General features: G+C 40.8%; 2 long non-coding RNA genes across 2 annotated transcripts; both read right to left on the bottom strand.

Annotated features, from left to right (window-relative positions):
• Nucleotides 1-1008: 1008 nt before the first annotated feature.
• LOC148899643 (uncharacterized) lies at nt 1009-12874 on the bottom strand. Its single transcript, XR_016114876.1, has 3 exons — nt 12390-12874; nt 7977-8114; nt 1009-1493 (listed from the first exon to the last, which is right to left on the bottom strand). It is a non-coding gene; the product is annotated as an uncharacterized LOC148899643 (long non-coding RNA).
• On the bottom strand, nt 8570-10814 carry LOC148899644 (uncharacterized). Its single transcript, XR_016114875.1, has 4 exons — nt 10699-10814; nt 10163-10238; nt 10019-10057; nt 8570-9260 (listed from the first exon to the last, which is right to left on the bottom strand). It is a non-coding gene; the product is annotated as an uncharacterized LOC148899644 (long non-coding RNA).
• Nucleotides 12875-12900: the final 26 nt, after the last annotated feature.

Here is a 12900-nt window from a genome sequence, read left to right as displayed (position 1 = left end):
CCACCATGTTGAGGCAGTAGTAGTAACAGTGTAGTAACAGTTACACCCCTCCCTTTGCATTCTCGGACAGATCTATGAGATTTCAAAATTTCGGCTAGAATATAAGCCACAAAGGGCGAATGTGTGCACACAAAAGGCTGATTAATCATTGTATGCTGAGTATTTTGTGTAAATATTTCGTGTCAACTTATTCATATGCGAGTGGCTCGGTATGTGCCCAGCACAATGTGTGCTGATTTAAAGAAATGCCTCCCTCCCCATTTTTAGCCTACAGCAGTTTCCAGAAGCATAATGCAAGTAAATCCAATACTTTTTTTTTGCTGAATAATTTCAAGAAACAACACGATTGTTAACAAACGGACAAGAAGAGCATTTATAAATACATGGAACCAGACACTTGCAGTTGTGTCCTTCAGGGTGATTTGGGACCCATGTCTGAGCTTTGATCGTGGACAAGCCACGTCCATCTTTGTGCCCCGATGCCAGGGGCACTTTGCCAGCCTACTTTCGACATCGTTGTGATATCATTTTAAACTGGGGGACATGTCAGCAAGACATGAATTTGATTGGGGCCGAGTAACCTTAAACCCCATTGGCCTCTGCTGTCTGACCCTTCTACTAAGTATCACATAATCCTGAACTACTGATTAAAAGCAGGCATTGCCTCTTATTTTTTTCCCCATTCCCAAATTACCAGAAGGCATACATTCTGGTAATTGGGTTTGTTATTGTAATTGTGGTATGTTACTTACTATCTTCATGGTTTTATGAGACAAAGGAGCTGTGTCGCCGTTTGCGACCATTAAGAGACCACCAGCAGCACAACACTACATAGACACGGTGTTGAATGTAAAATGGCATCACATCGTAATATTTTTGTGGTTTCTAATGTTGCAGCATTTGCAAAAATAATGATTATTTGCAGTGACGTGCGGTGAGGTTCATGGCTGGTGAGGCACAGATGTCATCACAGTCAGATTTACAAACATGAACTCTACAGAGTAGCTTATTCACCATTTTATTGGCAAGAGTTAACGTGTTTTGTTTAAAATGTCTTGTCAGCATTCTTTATATACTGTATACAAACTGTAGCATAGGAAAAAAAACATATTATCGTGTTACCTTGATTTATAAATGAAGTCCAAGTATCTTTGTTCGTCACTGGAGATCACTGCCAGTGAAGAAAGTCGTCCTTGATCAGTCCTGTTCCGACTGTATGTTTCAGTTTTTTTGTGCTGAGAATGAGTGCTCCACTGATGCTGTAGTAGATGGAACAGTGAGCACGAGCTGGAGCAACTTTGTCGCTTCAGGAATAGTTTCAATGAGATCCTTCATGGCCAAAAAGCTGAGAAGCTGTCAAGGATATTTACATTCATCCCTCACCATTTGTGAGCTGTACATCCGGTGTTGGTCTTTCTTTAATTATTATCTGCTGCTTAGATTGAAAGTCCAGTTTGGAAAATTCTTTCAATTTAGATATGTCATCCACGATTCTGAAAATAAGGCCAAGCAACAGGAAAAAATGACTGGATGGTTGCACTTAACTTGCTAACTGTTTACTGTAGCTTGCTGTCACTAATTCTATGATTCTGCAGCCGAGGAGTCGCAATAAGAATCTGTAATCACCAGCGCTCCCTGTCATGAGGCAGGAGAATTGTGTGCCTCACCTATGCACACAGTTTTGATAAAAATAAAATAAAATAAACACTGTAGTACAGTGTTTATAATGTACAGTGACTGTACATTATATACACCAGCTAAACTGTAGAAATTTAGTTATATACTAAAAGCTTTTGAACACTTTAATAGCGATATGCAGAGGGACAGCAATGCGGTCTCACTGCAAGAGCAACTCACAAGAGCAAGCCAGCACAGTTCGCATAGTGATTGCGCAATACATGGTGAGGCTCAGCCGGCTGGTGCCTCACCGCTCATCTCTACTTAGTATTTGAACGGTAAATGTGAAAATTCAGTTTTTTCAATTCAATTTTGAAAAAAAATCAAAAAATAGTGAAGTTAAATGGAAAAGAACGTTAAAGTACTCATCACTAAATAAATATAACGGTTTAATTTATTTTGTCATTTGATATTTCCATGATGCCTCACAGCCTCATCTGCCTCCCCTGACTGCACATCACTGATTATGTGCTCAAAGCACACATTTTCTGACATGCAAATGATGGCTATCAATCTGTGTTATCTGCTCTCCGTTATGGTGAAATTAAAAATGCTTGGTTAAAATGGCTTTCATTTCATCATTCAGTATTTAACCTAGTTCACAGCATTTTTAGAAAGAAAAATATCACAGAATTCCATCCATCCATTTTCCATTCCGCTTATTCCTCATTGGGGTGGCGGGGGATAATGGAGCCAATCCCAGCTGTCTTCGGGCACCCTGAATTGGTTGCCAGCCAATCGCAGGGCACACAAAGACAAACAGCAGTCACTCTCACACTCACACCTAGGAACGATTTGGAGTATTCAATCTGCCTTTGGAATGTGGGAGGAAACCGAAGGACCCGGAGAAAACCCACACGGGCCCGGGGAGAACATGCAAACTCCACACAGGGGGACACGAACCGGCGACCTCTGCACTGTGAAGCCGGCGTGCTAATGTGCTAACCACTTGACTATCGGACATCTGACTACCGCATCACAGAATTCAAATATACAGTGAGACCTCAACTTACAAACACCTTATCTTACAAACTTTTTGTCTTACAAAAGTCAAATTTCTGAAAATTAAACCTTATAATAAGGACTATTTTCATAATACACACCCACCACGGCTGGCGGAGTGATCTTCGGTGGAAGCACATGACCCAACAGCACCAGAGGTTAAGTTACCAACAGTCCTTATGGAAGGTGACTCTCCTTCCATAAGTCATTAACGACCATCTTCTTCTTTTCCTTTCGGCTTTTCCCTTCAGGGGTCGCCACAGCGAATCAATGTCCTCCATCTATCCCGGTTTTGTGCATCCTCTTCTCTCACACCAGCTACCTTCATGTCCTCTTTGACCACATCCATAAACCTCCTCTTCGGTCTTCCTCTCTGTCTCCTGCCTGGCAGTTCAAGACTCAGCATCCTTCTCCCGATATAGTCACTCTCTCTCCTCTGGACATGTCCAAACCATCTCAGTCTGGCCTCTCTGACTTTCTCTCCAAAGCCTCTAATATGAGTTGTCCCTCTAATGTACTCATTCCTGATCCTATCCAACCTGGTCACTCCCAAAGAAAACCTCAACATCTTCAGCTCTGCTACCTCCAGCTCTGCTTCCTGTCTTTTCTTCAGTGGCACTGTCTCCAGTCCAAACATCATGGCTGGTCTCACCACGGTTTTATACACTTTTCCTTCCTTCATCCTAGCATAAACCCTTCTATCACACATCACACCTGACATTTTTCTCCAGCCGCTCCAGCCTGCCTGGACACGCTTCTTCACCTCTTTTCCACACTCTCCATTGCTCTGGACAGTTGACCCCAAGTACTTAAAATCCTCCACCTTCTTTATCTCTTCTCCCTGTAGCATCACTCTTGCACTTGAATCCCTCTCATTCACACACATATATTCTGTCTTGCTGCGACTGATCTTCATTCCTCTCCTTTCCGGGGCATATCTCCACAGCTCTAGTTTCTCCGCCACCTGTTCCCTGTTCTCGCTACAGATCACAATGTCATCTGCAAACATCATGGTCCAAGGAGATTCTTGTCTAATATCGTCTGTCAGCCTGTCCATCACCATAGCAAACAAGAAGGGGCTCAGAGCTGACCCCTGGTGGAGTCCCACCTCCACCTTGAATTCCTCAGTCATACCGACAGCACACCTCACAACTGTCTAACAGTCATGATACATGTCTTGTACCGCTCAAACATACTTTTCCGTCACTCCAGACTTCCTCATGCAATGCCACAGCTCTTCTCTGGGCACCCTGTCATACGCTTTCTCCAGATCTAGAAAGACACAATGCAGTTCCTTCTGACCTTCTCTGTACTTCTCTATCAGCATTCTTAGAGCAAACATTGCATCTGTCGTACTCTTTTTTGGCATGAAGCCATACTGCTGCTCACAAATGTTCACTTCTGCTCTTAGTCTAGCTTCAACTACTCTTTCCCAGAGTTTCATTGTATGGCTCATCAACTTTATTCCTCTGTAATTAGTACAACTCTGCACAACTTCTTTGTTCTTAAAAACTGGCACGAGTACACTTCGTCTCCATTCTTCACCATCTAAGATCTTGTTGAATAACCCAGTCAGGAACACCACTGCCACCTCTCCAAGACACTTCCATACCTCGATTGGTAAATCATCAGGGCCGAGTGCCTTTCCCCCCTTCATCCTCTTCAGCGCCCTCCTCATTTCATCATTGCTAATGCTTGCTACGTCTTGGTCCACAACATTCACGTCTTCTACTCTTTGTTCCTTCTCATTTTCCTCATTCATCAATACTTCAAAGTACTCTTTCCATCTTGCCATCACACTACTGGCACCTGTTAATACATTGCCATCTCTATCCTTAATCACCCAAACCTGCTGCAGGTCCTTACCATCTTTGTCTCTCTGTCTCGCCAGCCTGTAAAGATCAGTCTCACCTTCCTTGCTGTCCAGCCGAGCATATAAGTCATCATAGGCCTCTTGTTTGGCCTTTGCCACCTTTACTTTAACCGTGCGCTGCATCTCCTTGTACTGCTGTCTACTCTCGTCCGTCCTCTCAGTGTCCCACTTCTTCTTTGCTAACCTATTTCTCTGTATACACTCCTGTACCTCCCCATTCCACCACCAAGTCTCCTTATCTACCTTTCCACTCAATACACCAAGTACTTTCCGACCTGTGTCTCTGATTATGTTCGCTGTAGTTTGCCAGTCATCTGGAAGGACCTCTTGCCCACCCAGTGCTTGTCTTACCTCCTTCCTAAATGTCATGCAACACTCTTCCTTTTTCAACTTCCACCATTTTGTCCTCACTTCAGCCTTTGGTTTATTCATCTTCCTCACTGCCAGCGTCATCCTACACACCACCAACCTATGCTGTCTGGCTACACACTCACCAACCACTACTTTGCACTCACTGATTTCCTTTAGATGGCGCCGTTGACACAAAATGTAGTCTACCTGTGTACTTCTGCCTCCACTCTTATAGGTTACCCTATGTTCCTGTCTCTTCTGAAAGAAAGTATTCACAATAGCCATTTGCATTCTCTTAGCAAAGTCACCCACCATCTGTCCTTCAGCGTTCCTCATCTGGAGTCCAAGCCTACCCATCACCTCCTCATCATCTTTGTTTCCTGCGCCAACATGTCCATTGAAGTCTCCACCAATTACAACCTACTCACTTCTCGGGGTGTTCTGTATGACTTCATCAAAGTCCAACCAAAATTCCTCCTTCTCCGCCAGCTCACATCCTACTTGTGGGGCATACCCACAAACAACATTGAACATCACACCTTCAGTTTCTAGCTTCAGACTCATCATTCTATCTGATACTCTTTGCACTTCTAAGACATTCCTAACAAACTCCTCTTTTCAGATAACCCCAACCCATTTCTCTTTCTGTCTTCACCATGATAGAACAACTTAAACCCTGACCCTAAGCTTCTAGCCTTGCTCCCTTTCCACCTGGTCTCCTGGACACACAGTATGTCTACCTTCCTTCTCTGCATCATGTCAACCAGCTCTCTACCTTTACCTGCCATTGTTCCTACATTCAAAGTTCCTACTCTTAGTTCTATACTCTTGGCATTCAATCTCTCTCTTTTCCTCCGGGCACACCTCCCTCCTCTCCTTCTTCGACCAACAGTAGTCCATTTTCCACTGGCACCCTGAAGGTCAACAGTACCAATGGCGGCCGTTGTTAACCCGGGCCTCGACCGATCCGGTATGGGATTCATAGGTTTGATTCGCATATTTGTTTTGGCAATTTTTTTTACGTCGGATGCCCTTCCTGACACAACCCTCTGTATTTATCCGGGCTTAGGACCAGCACAATAAGACACTGGCTTGTGCCCCCTTGTGGCTACATTCAGCCATCAACGACCATGAAAAAGGTAAATAAAACGTTATTTTACAGCACAGTTTATTTCTTTAATTACAGTCTTCATGTAATGCGCCTCTCATTCCAAACAGCAATTCCCTTTGACCTTCGACCTCCAATGCCATTCCATCAAGCCATCAATGACCATCACAAATGTAAATAAAGTGACTTTATAATACAATGCAGTGTATTTCTTTCATTACAATACAATTGCACATTTATTATACATAGAATAAGGCATGGTGTGTGTAGTTTTAAGGCTTATTTAGTTGAAAAGTATATTTTATGGAAACCCGGGAACAGATTATTCCCATTTTAATGGTTTCCTATGGGAAATTTATTTTTGAGATACACACTTTTCGCCTTACACACTCTGTCTGGGAACCAATTAAGTTCGTAAGTTGAGGTCTCGCTGTATAAATAATTAAGTTTAAAATAATACTAATATAATTACATTGTGTTTGTAATAATGGCTTGGTGATAGAATGCCTAGCATGTACGTTCTGCCATTCTGCATGGAGTTTGCATGTCCTCCCTGTCTGCGTGGGTTTTCACTGGGTACTCTGTTTTACTCGTGCATTTCAAAAAGATGCGCGGGAGGATGATTGAACACTGTATTTCAGGGGACCCCAACCATTGGCCCGTGGACTGGTACTGGGCTGTGACCTACTCTATTTGGTACAGGGCCATGCAGAGACAGGCCAAAGTCATTTTTTGTTTGATTTTGTTTTTGCTGGTCGTCAGTCAAACTCATCACCCACTACAAAACCACCTCAATTACCTTTCAAAATGCATTAGAAATAGCCCTGGGTGATTAAACGATTCGTGATACTGTGTAATGTAGGAATAGGACATGGCGGAAATGTCTGAGAGTAGCTAATCAGTCTCCATTCTAACATTGTTTTGTAATATGTCTGTGTAAGTTCTCAGTCGTACAGGATTGGTCCATCGATGAGAAGGTTTCTTCAGCCGTCATCTGTACAAATTTGAAGGTTTCGGACGTTTCGCCTCCTATCCAAGAGGCTTCGTCAGCGAACTAAAGTCTGACTGGTCGTATCGTCCCTATTTATATACAGTAAAGTCTCGTTATATCGATATCGGATATATCGATAGTCCCGGTTATATCGATACTATTTCTATGCACGCACGGAGAAAATTACATGCAAACAGGGTCGGATATATCGATAGTCCCGGTTATATCGATATTTTTTCGGACTCCCTTGAATATCGATATAACGAGACTTTACTGTATATATATCAGAATCAGAATCATCTTTATTGCCAAGTATGTAGGACACACAAGGAATTTGTTTCCGGTAGAACACGCTGCACTAGTATCGTTGTCAAAAAAAACTGCTAAGTGGCACTATACAGTTCCATTTTGGCTACTGTTGAAAGAGTTCAAAGAGTTAATGGCTTGGGGGAAGAAGCTGTTTAAATGTCTGCTGGATTTGGTGCGCATGAATCGGTAGCGCCTGCCTGAGGGGAGTAGCTGGAAAAGGTGGTGGGCAGGGTGCGGAGGGTCCAGTAGGATTTTCCGCGCCCTAGTTTGAATTCTTGCAGTGTGCAAGTCCTCGAGAGTGGGTAGGGCGGTGCCAATGATTTTTTCCGCCGTCCTAACTGTCCGTTGAAGTCGGATTTTGTCCATTTTTGTGGCGGCCCCGAACCAAACGGTGATGGAAGAACACAGGATGGATTCGATGACATACATATATATATATATATATATATATATATATATATATATATATATATATATATATATATATATATATATATGTGTGTGTGTGTGTGTGTGTGTGTGTGTGTGTGTGTGTGTGTGTGTGTGTGTGTGTGTGTGTGTGTGTGCGCATGTTTTATGTGTGTGGTACATGCTGTCACTATAAGCAGCTCGCTCCATCTGTACTCAACACACATACAGCATACGCAGAGGACTTGTGCACTTACATTATTATGCGGGCCGTTGTCTTTTGCCTGTTGCATTATGCACAAGACTCAGGGAAGCTGGGCCAGTGGTGTGTGAGAGGCAAGCTGAAAGCAGGCCACATTGTCGGACACATGTCTTGCCAGTTGCCAACTACCTCTCTGTGGACAACAGATACAAATCTCTAAATGCCCTGACAAATCTGTTCACAAAGAAACAGACATACGGGCACGCACGCGCACACACACACACACACACACACACACACACACACACACACACACACACACACACACACACACACACACACACACACACACACACACACACACACACACACACACACACACACACACACACACACACACACACACACACACACACACACACACACACACACACACACACATACACGTTTTTGCTACATGGTGGGGACATGGTGTGCAAAAGTTTTGACCCGTGGGAACCCAATTTTAAATATGAAAAAAACATATTTATGAAACTCAAAAATGTATACTGTACTTACATTTGCCTTCTATGTCTAAAAACAAAAACACACCGCACGTGTCTTTTTTAGTTCACAATTTTTATTAAGGTTTAAAACAACCTTTGATAAAACGTTAATTATAACAGTACCAAAATGCACAGCATGTCCACATACCAAAACAACAAATTAACTGTATTTTGTTTTTTCTACCTTCATTCCTTTTATCACTTTGCTGCTGTGAAATTTCTCCATTGCGAGACTAATAAAGGCAAATCCAATCCATCCAATCCAAACCCCTGAGTAGTTCTTTTTAGTCATTAACACAACATTGTGATAAAGAGGTGAAATAAACACAAAACAGAACAAACAACATATACTTTGTTGTTTGATATTGTTGATAAAATATTATCTGATAAGCATATACTTGATACAAGAGAATACATTACAATGTACTCGCTAGAAGGTGCAAATCAAAGTCAAAATTACTAAAAACTAACAAATTACTCATGAAATGAAAAAAGACATTTTGGTGGAATCTAAGATTACACATCAGTCAAAAACAGTACATCAATGTTGAGGTATAAAAAGCAGAGGAAAACTCTGAAATTACTTATCCAGTGTTGCTTTGTTCCTCAATATTATAGGCACTAATGCCTTCAATATTGCGGAACAAAGCATTTTTTCAAACTTAGCAGGCCCGGTATGAGTGGTGTGTTATCATCAAGAGACAATATTCTAAATGCAATACATATGTGGTTGCCTGTCATCTGCCAGAGTGAAGTGCGACAGGAGTGTTCTCAATGACTGGATCATCTCCCCACTGCAAAATACACACAAACATACACATACAGAATAAAGTAAACGGTTACAGAGATGAATCAAGAAGTTGGATTTGGGGTTATGCACTGGAATTACATGCAGAAATAAAGATGAGTTTACATTTTCTTATCTTTGCAGAACACGACCCAAGTTAACAGGCTTTCTGGCATCTGTTTGACAAATAATATGAGACAAAGATATACTTTCTTCCTCAATATTTTTTTATGACTCAACTACTTTTTACATTCAACAAGAGGCACAAATGTGTCACAGATTTCTTAAAAGCTTGGCCTTGCAAAAGGAATTGATGCCTCAGCACCAATTGGCCAGGCCAAATAGATGATCAATGTGATATTTGAGAAGTCAGATTTGGTTTGCTCAAAAAAAGATAAACATGTATAGCATATATTGTGGCCATCAATAGACATTTGCGTTAAGTCAGGCAATAGATACATTGCATGTCTTGAAGAACTCTGAGTCATCTTCTCGTAGGTATGAAGGGAGAGTACGAAGGGCCAGACCGTGTCTCGTGTATATCATGCTGTTCCTTTATCAAAACCAAGAGGATATAAAAGCCAGTTTTTGGGGAAAACAGCTTAACATTGCAGTACTTGTCTTGAGCATCTCAAACCAGTACATGCCCTCTGGAGAATTAAGTTTAGGGAAAATTCTGTTCAATATAAAAAAGTACCTACATGTATTATTTTTAATATGCATCGGGTAATTAATCATGTAGCATTAATAAAAATGTAAACATACCTTAGATAATGGTGGTGTTACTCAATTTCCACCCTGGGTCTAAAAGGTTGAATAGAAAAAACAGACAACAAATGTAATCATTTAATTTAATACACCACCTTGATCCATGTTTACTTTTTAAATTTAATAAATAATCTAATTTACCAGATTAAATGATGCCATCAAGCCAGTCAGGTGTTTGCAGTTTGATGACTTGGCCTCCAGCAGCTCTCTCAGTCTCCTTAATGTGCCCAAAATACATTTAAAAGGTTTTATGTTTACACATGAATGACCATTTAAAACTACTACAAATTGTACATCGTTATATTTTATTTGGCTGGCAGTATACGTATTTACTTAGTGCCTTCTTAAAACTGCAGCACAACTGTTGGACGGTGAATGAGCATGACTTCTTGTGCTGCCATTTGCAAACAAAGTTAACTCCAAGCACCAACCTGATGTCATTGCAGCCTCTGTGTGGCGGATTTCGGGTGACCCTTATAACTTTTGAAGTTCATATAAAACTTAATTTAACACCCATTTGACTATTATTCTCGGACCTTCGCCGACACAAACACAACTTGCAACACCCCATGATGGATATTACTCCACCACCGCCCAAACAAACAAATATAATTCTCTTAATAACACTTCTGTGTCTTTCAACAAACAAGAGACTTTTCAGAAACATTCCTACTTACCACAGAAGAGCTCGTAACATTAAGAGAAGTCCTTGGCTCGAGCGTTGGATGATGTCCCCAGTCGCAAGCACGACCACAAACGAGCATCTTTGCTAGCTTGCAAAGGCGGCAAGAGCCCCAAACGGATTTTCCAAAATATTCCTTTCCTGTGGAGCGACTACAGCATTGACACACTATCTATCTATCTATATATATATATATATATATATATATATATATATATATATATATATATATATATATATATATATATATATATATATATATATATATATATATATATATATATATATATATGGGCACTTGGGGCAGTGACCCCCAAACTCGACGAGTGGTTGCAACAGATCCCGGGAACAACATCGGATATCTCGGTCCAGAAAAGCGCAGTGCTGGGAACAGCACGGATACTGCGCAGAACCCTCAAGCCTGGCCTCTGGTAGAGGACCCGAGCTGAAATGGGGACAGACACCACCCATGGTGGGTGAGACGAGGATTTATATTATATATATATATATATATATATATATATATATATATATATATATATATATATATATATATATATATATATATATATAGTAAAGTCTCGTTATATCGATATCGGATATATCGATAGTCCCGGTTATATCGATACTATTTCTATGCACGCACGGAGAAAATTATATGCAAACAGGGTCGGATATATCGATAGTCCCGGTTATATCGATATTTTTCCGGACTCCCTTGAATATCGATATAACGAGACTTTACAGTATATATATATATATATATATATATATATTCTTTTTTTTAATTATTATTATTATTATTATTATTATTATTGCCATAACCGGTTAATGGCTTGATCTGCTCTATTCAATGCAAAGAACTAAATGATCACTGTCCTTATTTCTGACAAGAATTCCAATAAATAGCCTTAAAACATTTTCAAATTCTGAGATTATAATTGCTGCCACTTTTATTCCTGTCTCTGGCTGTTTGGATCAATCTGTATATTTTGAACACATGTAAGGATGGATCTGGGAAATTAAAAAAGGGTTTTGTCTGAAAAGGGGGCCAAAGTCTAAAATGGATGGGGCCAGATTTAACTAGATTGCCCAAGTATACAAAACTGATTGGAATAAACCAAAATACATTCATTGGAGCATGATACTTCTAAATTGCAAATAAAAAACATCATTTGTCTAAAATCTATATTTCTAATATACAAACAATTTTAATTCAAGTCAAATAATTTATTCATACATAAAATAAACAAACTACTTCTATTTTCTTAAGTTACTACACAATAAATGCTGTGCTATTTTGATATGCTACAGTACAGAGATGTTTTTGCGTTTACAATAGAATTGGGGCTGCAGTATTAGCTGTATGTATCAATTTAATTCAATTTCATAAAAATCATCGAGTAATGCTGGCTGCACTGGCCCATGAACCATGGTGAAGGTGGTGACAACAGTCTCGAAAATACGATTTATGAGACCAATATATGTCACTGTAGTTTCATCATTATCTGAACGAAATATGCTGGATGCTCTCAATGAAAGTGTGCCACATTGTTGGCATAAGGCCGTGACATCGAATGCTACATGCAACTCACCAATTGTAGGCCTCATGTTACTTGTATGTATTTTCACATTAAAATATGTTGTGGCGGGCATGCTCATTCCTCTATTGCTACAATGTCTTACCTGCTTAAGGTTGTCCATCGTGTCCGATGATGACAGTCCAGCTCTACTTCTTGTGGGACCATTTCATGTGACTGTATAGTCCAATCCGTGATACACACTGCTTGGCACAGGCAGAGCAGGTGAAGGCATTACTGGGGTTGAGGGTATGGCACTGGCATGATGTCTCCTTTGACGTTTCCTGGTCCGTCGGTCACCTTGGTCTTCCTCAAGTTTCTGGATGCCTTGTTGGAGGAGCTGCCGCCAGATGGAGCGCTGAGCTGCAATGCCCTCCGTTTTTTTTAATCTCCCTGTCGATGCTGCAGTCGTCAGAAAGAAAGCTGCCCAGGTATTTGAAAGAGTCCACTATTGCTAGTGGCTTATTGGAGATGGTGAATGTTGGGTGAACTGGAGGAATGGATGCCCACTGACATATTACCTCAGTCTTTTCCACATTAACAGAAATACGGAAGAGGATTAAGGCCACTGAAGAAAAAAAATACGGTTGGCAAAATTCTGACTTTAATCTCAGAAT

The sequence above is a fragment of the Hippocampus bargibanti genome, linkage group LG04, assembly GCF_051943395.1.
Source record: "Hippocampus bargibanti isolate YZ-2025 linkage group LG04, ASM5194339v1, whole genome shotgun sequence".
Taxonomy (NCBI): domain Eukaryota; kingdom Metazoa; phylum Chordata; class Actinopteri; order Syngnathiformes; family Syngnathidae; genus Hippocampus; species Hippocampus bargibanti.
The sequence above is the reverse complement of the archived record's forward strand: the minus strand, read 5'-3'. Positions and strand labels throughout refer to the sequence as shown.